General features: G+C 41.7%; 2 long non-coding RNA genes across 3 annotated transcripts; both read right to left on the reverse strand.

Moving 5' to 3' along the window:
* Positions 1–1,333: 1,333 nt before the first annotated feature.
* Positions 1,334–7,485, reverse strand: LOC108513731 (uncharacterized). Of its 2 annotated transcripts, none has more exons than XR_001881009.1 (3): positions 6,569–7,485; positions 3,271–4,570; positions 1,334–2,590 (listed from the first exon to the last, which is right to left on the reverse strand). It is a non-coding gene; the product is annotated as an uncharacterized LOC108513731 (long non-coding RNA). The 2 variants fall into 2 exon arrangements; XR_001881010.1 differs by lacking the exon at positions 6,569–7,485 and having other exon boundaries at positions 1,334–2,059; positions 2,229–2,590; positions 3,271–4,922.
* A 192-nt stretch (positions 7,486–7,677) lies between these two features.
* On the reverse strand, positions 7,678–8,806 carry LOC108513723 (uncharacterized). Its single transcript, XR_001881004.1, has 3 exons — positions 8,629–8,806; positions 8,394–8,489; positions 7,678–8,242 (listed from the first exon to the last, which is right to left on the reverse strand). It is a non-coding gene; the product is annotated as an uncharacterized LOC108513723 (long non-coding RNA).
* Between the last annotated feature and the right edge of the window lie 3,318 nt (positions 8,807–12,124).

Consider the following 12,124-nt stretch of genomic DNA (forward strand, 5'->3'; position numbering starts at 1 on the left):
GAAACCCCATCTCTACTAAAAATACAAAAATTGGCCAGACGTGGTGGTGCAAACCTGTTGTCCCAGCTACTTGGGAGGCTGAGGCAGGAGAATCGCTTGAACCTGGGAGGCAGAGGTTGCAGTGAGCCAAGATCATGCCATTGCACTCCAGACTGGGTGACAGAGCGAGACTCCATCTCAAAAAAACAAAGCAAAACAAAAAAACAAACAACAGCAAAAAGAAACATGATATCTTGATTACTGGGACAGAGGAATCCTCCGGACCAGTTATTTGCAAAGTACGTGGCCAAGGACCAGTTTAGATTTTATTTGTGTGCTTATTTGTTGAAAATATTTCAGAGCTGATAATTTTGTCTAAGACAATGAAAATGAACTACTAGAAAAGAAATGATAAAAGCATACAAAATAGAAGCCAGTCTTTTTATTACCAGACATAAAATTAGCCGACATAAAATTACTCTGTCAGATTGCTCTAAAACTTGTTGAGAGGTCAGTCTCAATGTCTGCATTTAACATGTAAGAGACCGATAGCACATGGTCTGCAGGTAGCCAGCAGCCTGGAGACCACTTCCCTGAGCAGCTCTGCTCAACACTGTACACTGGGATTTAAGTAAAGGTGAAGAAATGTAGGCAGAATTGTACTTCATGGAGGAAGACTCAAACCTAGTTTGGATATATACCAAAAGAGGATTGATTTGTGGATCAATGCAAGTCTAAAACCTAGGGAGTAGGAAAACTTAATTTTAATTGCTGGCAATAAAGTGGAAGAGTTCCTGGCACATAACAGGCACTTAACAAAAATGTGCTGAATGAATCAAAAAGTCTGCAAGCCAACAGTGACAGACGATGTTGAGAAGAGCATGGAGATAGAATGAATAAAGCCCCATGAGAAAGAATAGTGAGAGGGATTATGGTGTCCTGTACACACCTGGGAAAGGACAGCAAAGGTGCAGATGTCATCAGATAAAATCAAGATGCAAAAGTTGTGAACATTTAGGAATTAACCAAATGAAATGTAACAGAAAAATGTAGATTCACTGACCCTAGAAAAAAGCAAACCACGCACTGGCTCAACCATATGAAAAAGACAAAAGACAGTCAGGCACGGTGGCTCACGCCTGTAATGCCAGCAAGGCAGGCGGATCACGAGGTCAGGAGTTTGAGACCAGCCTGGCCAACATGGGGAAACTCCGTCTCTACTAAAAATACAAAACATTAGCTGGGCATGGTGGTACACACCTGTAGTCTCAGCAACTCTGGAGGCTGAGGCAGGAGAATCACTTGAACCCAGGAGGCAAAGGTTGCAGTAAGTCGAGATTGCGCCACTGCATACTCCAGACTGGCGACAGAGACTCCGTCAAAGAAAACAAAACAAAAAAAGACTCAAGTCCCTTCCTGGGCAGCAAGCTCAGCAGTAAAATGAGGGTTCACAGTCTTAAATTTCATTGATAAAAGCACAGTGTGCAGACAAAAAAGTGACAGCCCTAAAATGCTCTGCTCAAGTTGTACCATTTTACGAGAGGTTTTGATAGAAAAGAGAATGTCTGTAGGCAAGCATGAGAGTACCAAAAGATATGAAGATGTAATGACATGGAGAATGGTGAAGAAACCAGTGACGTTTCATCCACTAAAGAAGAATTTGGCTGGGGCAAAGGAGAGAGGGTGGTAAAGGCTCTGTACTCAGGTATTTCGTGCTGTCTCTTGTAGAGAAAACATAAAGTTTATGTTTGTCTTGGTGGAGGGAGAAGAGAGGGTTGTGCATACTAAGTTGTAGTGAGATTTTAATGTTGATAGAAGGAAACACTTTGTAATAGTCAAATTTATCCATAGCTAGAGCAAGACGTCATCTCCGGAGGTGGTGAATTTTCCCCATTACGGGGGTTGGGGGTGTTCCAGAATAAACTGGGTGAGCATCTTTCAGAATGCTCCAGGGAGGAGTCCTGGATTGGGTGGAAACTGGAATACCTGTTGATGGGCAAGTTCTCCATGACAGAAGCCATTGTTTCCATCAAAGAAGTATTTACTGAGCAATGGTTATATGTCTAGCATTGTCTGGGCACTGTGGAGACAGCAAAGAAAAGGGAAATGTTCTCACTTCTTGGAGTTTATTTTCTGCTGAGCAAATAATGAACATGTACCTGAATGGAAATTATATTTTAAGTGTCAAATCAAGTTTTTTTGTTAAGAACAAGACAATTCTTAGAAGCAGAGGAAAGAAGAATGCTCACATGGCAAAGCCCTTCCTTTAACATGTTGAAGAGCAAGTCTGGAAACAGAGTCACTCCACACTGATGGGGGTCCTTCCAAACAGGGAGAGGAAGGAAGAAAGCTCTCCCCTCCTTATCACAGGGCATTGTGGGACATTCAAGAGGAAAGGGAGTTGGTTCGATGCCAAATTTTGGAATGCTCCTTCAAGAATTGGCAGGTGACACTGATCTTGAATGTGTCCATCCAGGGAAGTACGGTGATATCTAAGGACTTGAGAGATTGACAGGCATTCCCCGGGAGGCCCCAAGGTGCAGTTCCACCTCCAAAGCTCCCCAGTCCTTGGCTGGACCACACTACTGCTTGTCCTATTCACACACCAACACTGCAGAATGAGAAAGAGAATGTATTTGTGTGTGGGAGGGCCAGGCATGACAGAGGCTAAAATGAAAGACCAAATATTTAACTGAAGATACCAAATCACCTGAAAAAAAATTTAAAAATATGAATACAAAATCAAGTATTAAAAGAATATTTAAAATAAGTAAAGAAATCGCAATACCAAATTTTTTAAATTAACCAATACTAGAAAATCATACACTCCAGAAGAGCAACATAAGATTTTTATTCATGAATTACTTGACACCTGTTTCTAATTCTCCTTTTCATACCTTTTTAGCTAAATGCTCTTCGATCACCTCTTCACATGTTGATGAATAATGAATATTTTTCTATAAAGAATATAGAGGCCAGGCATAGTGGCTTATGTCTGTAATCCCAACACTTTGGGAGACCAAGGGTGGAGGATGGCTTGAAGCCAGGAGTTCGAGACCAGCCTGGGCAACATAGTGAGACCCTACCTTTACAAAAAAAAAATTAGCGGAGCATGGTGGCACACACCTATAGTCATAGCTACTCTGGAGACTAAGGCGGGAGATTGCTTGAGCCCAGTGGTTAGAGGCTGCAGTGAGCTACGACGGCCACCACTGCACTCCACTCTGGGTGACAGAGAAAGAACCTATCTTTTAAAAAAATAATAAAAGAATATAGATAATTTAGTCTTACCTCTAGCACAGTTGATCAAAAGTTGTTTATCATTATTGATAGTTGGAAAATTCCTTTTTTTCATAACTTGCTGTTGAGGATGCCATGTAAATTATTAGGATGGTGATCAAATTTGGAAAAGGCCACATTTCATTCACATGATCTGCATCGTTTGGGGGATAATTTCCTACAGACTAGCTTCTGACTCTGTTCACGGCAAATTAGTTCCCACTCTGCTTACAAGTTTCTGATGCTGAGCAGCATGGGCCACACTTCTATAACAATTTGACACCTGTTCCTGCACTGTGTTCAAGGTCAAGTCTAAGGGCACAGTGAGAAGAAAGCATATTGCAAAAGCCATTCCTACTTGGGGGTGCCCAGAAGGAACAAGCACTACGTAATCTGTCCCAATGCAGATGCCCTAACTTGATTTGTACTTACCCAGATCCTCCAAATGCTTGTGGTCACTTCAATGCCAGTAAACACAAAGGAAATATAAAGGAGGAATACATGGTGAAAAGCGTGGTCTTCATCAACTTCAGTACAAATACACTAGTTTTGCAAATATTATACAGAGGCCTATGCAAAAGTGTGACCTTAAATCTTAATCTTTGTTAACTCCAGGTAAATCTACCTTGACTAAAAGGGCAATTCTGCCATCTCTTTTTTTATTACAGTGGTTTTTTTCCTCTCTTCCAGTCATTTTATTTACTCACATTTCTTTTTAATGCTTTGAGTAAGGATAAAATAACTTGAAAGATTCATCATAATGACCTTTGTTCCTTAATTTAATGGTTATCTAGTTTTCACCATTAACATTTGACTGTAAGTTTTAAAAAGAGTCTTTAACCAGATATGGGTGCTAAATTTCATCAACATGCTTGGTCATGAAATCCTGTTATTGCAAAACAATTAATACTTTCCTCCAGCCCTTCTTAAGACCTTGAGGGAAATCAACTTAGAAGATGCCTTCTTTGAAAGTTGAGAAGCATGCCATCACTTTCATCCCTCCCCATGCAATTATCATATTCTCTGTGGAACCCAGGCCTTTATGGTCTTGCTTCTACCCTTTAGGAACATGAAATGGTACCTGGTCCTGTTCTGTCAGAGCTTAAAGACTGGATTAAAGATTATGAATCAAACGAGATCGTCTCATGGGGCTTCAGAAGCAACAGAGGCTTGGAAAGAAACACATACTTCCCATCACATGAGGCTCTTGAATGAGAGATGCCATAGTTTAGTTGACTTTATTCTTTACCTGTTTCTTTACGTCACTTACGCTCTTGCACCCCTAGTTGTTGGCAGCTTGGTTTTCCAGAATCTGAAGATTATTGTGAAAAACAAGGGGACAGTTATTGATCAGGAAATCAGTAAATAAAAAATCAGGAGGATGAATACTATTTTATAATTGAACCTTTAAAAATGGTAAGAAAAAAGTCAGAGAAAGAACAAGCAAATTGCGTACATTCGCCATTTTATAGTTCAGTTTAAGACTGTAGTAAACATCTAAATCGCTCAGGTCTAAATTAAAGCGAGGAGAAAAAAATCCAGTCCTATCTATATGTCAAAACTGAAGTGTTTTCAAGTAGATAAACAACAGTGTTGCCAGGCAAGGTGGGGACATGCCTGTAATCCCAGCACTTTGGGAGGCCGAGGCAGGCAGATTGCTTGAGCTCAGGAGAATGGTACCAGTCTGAATAACATGGCAAGACCCTGTCTCTACCAAAAATACACAGAAATAACCAGGTGTGGTGGTGTGTGCCTGTGGTTCCAGCTACTTGGGAGGCTGAGGGGGGAGGATCACTTTAACCTGGGGATGTGTGGAGGTTGTAGTGAGCTGAGATTGCACCACTGTGCTCCAGCCTGGGTGACAGAGTGAGATCCTATCTCAAAAAAAAAAAAAAAAAAAAAAAAAAAAAAGGGGTACTGTACATAAAACAGAGTTCTTGAGTCATTTAAAAAGGAACCTTGGCTTGAAAACCACTCAGTCACCCAGCTGCCACCTGTAACCTGATGCACTGAGGTAGACCAGCTGATCTAGGAGGGAGATGGTAGGACTCTCACGAGGCCTGGCACTCTCAGTGCAGAACTTACGTATGTGCAGCAAGAAACACAGACCACCTGCCGACAATGGCTAGAGCAAGGGCTACAGCCATGACCAAACGCCTATGCCTCGGCCAAAGGTTCTGCAGAGAGCTGTTGAGCTTATTTGATTTCCACTTTTTTTTTTAAATTACTTCCTCAGTAGGCTGCCAGATGCTGCACATTCAGAGTCTGGTTATTTGCGCACATACCTTTTTTACTTCCCAACTCCACCCTTAACACCAGTGCTTTATGTTGGAAATGGAATGACCCATTTCAAATCCATGGGCTTCATACCTCAGTCAGGCAGATCACAGTGCACTGGCCACTGTCAGCATGATTTGTATGTCCTCGTGCACACCTTCAAAAGCTCAGGATGTTCTAACCCACCTGTACCAACTAGGTCAGAAAAGAAGAACAACTCTTCTTGGGTTTTTATAGAACAAGATTTTTTCTATGGGCCATGGGGGCTTGGTCAGGACCACTTGTATCTGCTAACCTTAGTCCTGTCTGGAATGTCTCCTATAAGGCTTGAAATCATTCAGTAACATACTTTAGTTCGACATCCTCTCCCCATAGAAGGGTTCGAGAATCCTACTGTATAAGGTCTTAGGTACATATATACATATGATAAACATAATGTAATTAATAATAGGCACTTGCAGAATTTAACACTTCTCCAAAATCTGTATTAATACTCTATTTTACTTAGTTATCTCGTTCATTTTTATCTTCTCAGTATTGATCAGATATTAATCCAAAACAGATTTTAAAATAACTGTCTGAAGTCTCACTATTTTACAAAATGTTATAAAAATACTTAATTTGTGACTTTTTTTGTACAAATATTAACTCTTTCAAATATGCATCATCAAATATTTCCAAAATTGTTTCCAAATCCGATGTTCTAGTTGTGATATTCAGGAACTATGTACCCATTTAAACCAATAAATTTAGTGATGCCACACACCAGAGTAGCAGATGTGCAGCTGAAAATGCTTTCTAAGTTCGTTCTGAATTTCACCATTTTATAAACTCTTCTTAAGTTTCAAAGATGACAATGCTGGCTTAGGTCACTTCTTGTTCTCCAGTGCAATGATTCTTTTTCCTGTGCGATGGGGAGTTGAGGTTGACTCTGGCCATGAGAATGCCTGCTGGCCAGGTTTCTGATGGAATAAATTATTATTGAATAATGAACAATAATAAGAATATTACTTACTGTCTGCGTAGTACTTACAGGAAGCAGTGATATCTGTGCTGCCAGATGGCTCTCTGGATGGAGACACTTCTGTCTTCCAGGAAGGTGAGCTGCTGGAGGCCATCCGCTGAATCTCTCCCCAGGAATCGCTCTCACCCCAAGGAGTCATCTTTCCCAAGGTATATGCCCCTCCCTGGGGCGCACCAAATCTCCTGGCTGTTCCCAGCGAGGTCTCAAGGCCTAGGCACCTTGCCTCAAATGTGTACGGGCTCTCAGCTCCAGAGCGCCCGAATGACCAGCACAGGTCTCGCTTGCAGCTGCACCACAGCTAGGCGTCTGCCCTGCCCATCTGGCCTCTCCTTCCCTTAGGCAAGTTACTTTGGAGGGCACCCACCAGGATATCTGCTTCCCAGAACCTGCTTCCTGAGAGCCTGCCCTATGTGCCTACTCTGTGCTGGGAATTGCTGGCCACTCTGCGTACATTCTTTCCTCTATGTCAGTAACCTCATGAGGTAGATATCATCATACCCATTTGAGAGATGAGAAGAATGAGAGTTCAAAGCCATAGAAAACTAGCACCAGGTAAGGGTCTGAAAGAGGCAATGCTAATCCACAGCGGGCACTCTCTTCCTACCACAGCATGTGCCCGCTCAGCCTCTGGGGTCTCTTTTGGAGTCTTTCTAAAATTTATCCAACATGAAAACCTACTAGGATCCGCAGAGAATTTTTGGATTAAAAAACAAATTGTACTGACTTAAAGAAAGAAAGAAATATTCACCGGTAGATGCAGAGTTGCAAATCCTGGTGAAAGAGTAGCTCTAGCTCTTTCCCCTGAGATTTACCCGATCCCCTATGACATCTCCTGTAGAGTGACTAGGCTTCTCTGCAGGATGTGACACCCACAAAGTGAGAATGTTAAAGCTCTGTAGTGTGGTGGGTTCCCCACAGCACAGGTGCAGGAGCTCTGCCCTGGAAGGAAATGAGCCTTGGGTTAATCTGAATGGGCGTCTTAGGTGTGTGGCCTTCTTGCCAAACCCCTTAAACTTTGCATTTCCATTTGCGAGCAGAGACAGTAACACTCTCAACTCCTTGGTGCTGCTGCAGGGGTGAAGTGAACTACCTGTGAATCTTTCATGAAAGGTGTTCAACACCTGCTATTTGTAATCATCGATTCAAATGTATGAGGAAGTAAGAGCCATGGCCATTCCTAACTATTTGCATCATAAACAAAAATTAGAGTGTTGAAGTAGGCTGTGGCAATTCTTAGAAATGTCCTCAAAACTTTAGCTCAATCAGAAAGCTGTGAGAAGGCAGAAGTCCCTCCCGCCGTGGTCACAGTAAGGTTCCATTTAAGCCTGCGGCAGGAGCTGAAATCAGCAAACTCTTCCTAAGCAAGAAAGTGCACTCGAAGAGTAGAAACCAACTCTTGATTTGTGTGCCCCAGTGGAAGCAAAATAATAACTGATGGTTGATGGCCCTGGGGGCTGAAGTCATCTTTGGTTCTGAAGAATTCTCAGTGATAGACCACTAGCACACGTATGCACAGGCGTGCGGGGTGGAAACTCACTAGTCAGGGCTGGGTGGAGAAGCTGGAAGGAAGAAGACAGGCTGTCTGTTTCTTCTTGGTTCCTGGTTTGTGATCCTCGTACGGCGTCAAGGGTATTTGCAGATTCCTTTTGTGAGGCAGAAGGAGAGAACTGAGAAAATCCCCTCCTGGAAATAATTTAAAGTAACTACAATTATTTTTAAAAATTTAGAAGCTAATGTTTAATTTAATGACCAAAATAATGAAAATACTACCCAAAAAAGCCATTGTGTGATTTCATTTTTTAAAATTCTGTCTCCAGAGAAAGTATTTGCTTACCTACAGATGCCAAAGATGTCCTCTCAGGAGTAGTTTAACTGTGCAGCAGAACATTATTAAGAAAAGCATCAATCCAGCATCACATGAAAATAAAACCTGTAATGATCAAATTGAAGGTGACTTTTAAAAAATGGAAACAAGATGCAACCTGGCAAAGTGCCATCTGTGAAGGCTTTGTGGCTTCAAGGCCACAAAAATAAAATGTGGCACAAAAGGATGCACTAGAGGTTCCAACCATTATCATGGAAGCATTCTGCAGAATTCCAGATGGCCTTGGGTCCCCAACAGCTGTGTCTGGGAGGACATCCCTGACAATGGATGCAGGTCAGGACAGGAGCCTGGTGCCTGGGGAGGGCCTGAATACCCCACACTTCCCCACCAGCTCTACTCTGCATTATGAATGCTACCTCTCTGCAAATGAAGCTACCTCTCTAGGGGAAGAGAAGTAATAACAAACATTCCTCCCGTGATCACACACCTCCGCCTGCACAGGGGCAGCCACAGGGCAAGCTTGGTTCAGCTTCTGTTTGCACTCAGCAGAGAGGCGCTGAGACCTTCGCTATTTCTATCTGCATCTTGAATAGCATCAACACAGTAAAATGCCACATTTTGGTATTGTTTTCTCCTCCTCCTTTTCTCTTTCCTTTTCTAGGTGCATTGTTTCTATTGTTGGCTGTGTGGGGGCTTTTCGAGGTGAGGGGGAGAAAAGGTAGATGAAGTTTTGGCAAAGAGCATTTACGAATTCGTTTCCTTGGTTCTTAGTTGTTGCCTAAACTGCTGCAGTACTCTCCAAAAACAAAACAGAGTGGAGGGAAGGGGGAGATGTGCCTGCCTCTGCAATATCCTATGTTAGAGAAACACAGCCTGAGAATAATACACATCATTGTCAAAAGAAGCTTCTTTTCTTCACACAAGGGATAATGAGACGCTTAGTATCTGCTGCAAAAACTGAGAAAATCAAAATTTCTAAAATTTCCTTTCAAATTTCTTTATGATCCAAGATGATACCTAATTGCATATTTTCCAAACGTTCATTTTCCAAAAGTAGAATGGGTGAAATTCCTAATGAAAGAAACCCTCAATAATCTGTTTTTTTTGTTTTTCATTTCTAGTTTTAGGCTACAAGGATGAGGTAGGACCCCTTTTTAAAAAATTAAGACCAAAATCAGTGGTATTACAGTATCACTCATCAAATTTAGGAGGTGGCAAGATTTTAACTGCTATCCATGGCTTAGGAAAGATCATTACAGATAAACTCCCTGTTTTTGATTTGTTTATGTCTTATTATTCATTTTGTGTATTTTTTTCTTGTGAGTAACATATCAGCAATTCCTGAAAATACTCCAAAAAATTACAAAGGCGTATAGGAGAACGATTTCACAATCAGACTGTATTTAAGAAATACAAATAGAATCTCATGGTTTGGATTTATTCTCTGCAGCTTTATTATATATTACACATCTTTCGCATTACTAGCCTGTTGTCGACATACATGAAGCTCCATCCTATACTAAAATATGTCCCAATGTGTGTTTTTAACCCATCTCTTGGGAGAGTACAGGTTGTATAAAGTGTTGTCGCCCTTGAATTTGAACAGAGTAGCTTCATGTCAACACAGCAGAGCATTTATTTCTTAGAATGAGGAACATCCGTTTCCATCAGAGATGTTCCGTGCGTTCCCAGAGGTGGTCAGGATAAAGTTCTTTCCCCATTTCCATCCTGCTGCTCTCACTTCTCCGTGAATAAATTGCCCCGTGTCTATCTCATCCAGCAGCGGGTCTCCCTCAAGGTGTGGTAAGTACAGAATTATCTTCCTATGATGAGCACAAAATAGTTTCTATGATTTGAATGGAATGCAGTTCATCTTCTGCTATTTGTTTGGAAAGTGGAAGGTGTATTTTCAGAGATTTTATTGCAGGGTGAATCTAGTGCACTGAGTTGTGAATTTGCTTCTCCAAGGGGTAAGATCATGTGTCAGACTTAAATTATCTCCGAGAAAAGTTCAAATAACATGATCTCTACTCCAATAACACTGATTTGACCTAAGACTTTCTAGTTCTCCTGGGCTTGGTTTTGATCACTAGCTCACAAAAAAAGCATTGTATTGTTTGGTTTAATGGTTCATGATTTGCTTTGTATATGTAGGACGGCCTATATGTAATAGTAATGTTTAGTGTTTAATGGTTAATGATTTACTTTGTATGTATAGTATGGTCTATATGTAATAGTAATGTTTAGAGAATTTTGACTGGGGCATCTATTCAATTATTTGATTTGGCATAATTTTTTTTTTTTTTTTTTTTTTTTTTTTTTTTTTTTTTTGAGACGGAGTCTCGCTCTGCCGCCCAGGCTGGAGTGCATTGGCTGGATCTCAGCTCACTGCAAGCTCCGCCTCCCGGGTTCCCGCCATTCTCCTGCCTCAGCCTCCCGAGTAGCTGGGACTACAGACGCCCGCCACCTCGCCCGGCTAGTTTTTTGTATTTGGCATAATTTTTTTAACTAGAATACACTGTGCAGATCAATGAGACTCCTATATCCTGATGACTGAGTGGGGCTGGAAATAAAGTATAGCTACCGAAATTTTAAGCTGGATCCCATAGAAAGGGCCTTGGGAAGGAAAGGTACAACTAACATTTTCCATGCTTTGAATAAATCCCCCTCTTTAAAATAATACTGAAGGTTCAAACCCTCCTACCCTATTCCATCCAAATCAGGTGCAGAGAGTGAGATGAGAAAATGTTTAAATTAAAGACTAATTTACAGCCAGGTGTGGTGGCTCACACTTGTAATCCCAGCACTTTGGGAGGCCGAGGTGGGCGGATAACCTGAGGTCAGGAGTTTGAGACCAGCCTGGTCAACATAGTATAACCCAGTCTCTACTAAAAATACAAAAATCAGCTGGGTGTAGTGGAGCACACCTGTAATCCCAGCTACTCAGGAGGTTGAGGTAGAATTGCTTGAACCCAGGAGGCAGAGGTCACAGTGAACCGAGATGGGGCCACTGCACTCCAACTTGGGCAAAAAGAGTGAAACTCTGTCTCATAAAAATAATAATAATAAAAAGGACTGATTTACAAAGCCACTGGTTGTACCAGCGCTCCAGTGACAAACCCAACTCAGAGGGCAAGGAAACATTATTCATTTGGATTCTACACACTGTAAGTTGTTGGTGCAGGTTGAGGTTACACTGTGCCATCTTACCATTCAAGAAAAGACTGAAAACCCTCTGGAGATGTTGATGAGAATTTCTATAAAAGTCCTGAATGACTATTAGTAAAATTAAAGCAGAGCAGAGGGAACTAAGTAGCTTCCTGATGTCCCATGGGATACTGCTGTCATCATTCAGAGACATTTTTTAAGTGGCTGATGAGTAAATCGCCATGACTAGCATATTACTTCAGCAGAGAAGCACAGTGTAAGATCAAAATAATTTTAGGACAGGCACAGTGGCTCACGCCTGTAATCCCAGTGCTTTGGGAGACCAAGGCAGGAGGATCACCTGAGGCCAGGAGTTCGAGACCAGCCTGGGCAACATAGTGAGACTCCATCTCCACAATCAAATAAATAAGTAAATATTAGCCCAGTGTGATGGCACTGGCCTGTAGTCACAGCTACTTGGGAGGCTGACGTGGGAGGATCACTTGAGCCCAGGAGCTCGACTGTGATAGCACTACTGCATTCCAGACTGGAAGACAAAATGAGATCCTGTCTCAAAAAATACGTGAATAAAT

This window comes from Rhinopithecus bieti, unplaced genomic scaffold, assembly GCF_001698545.2.
Source record: "Rhinopithecus bieti isolate Rb0 unplaced genomic scaffold, ASM169854v2 scaffold_33140, whole genome shotgun sequence".
In the NCBI taxonomy this organism is placed as follows: Eukaryota; Metazoa; Chordata; class Mammalia; order Primates; family Cercopithecidae; genus Rhinopithecus; species Rhinopithecus bieti.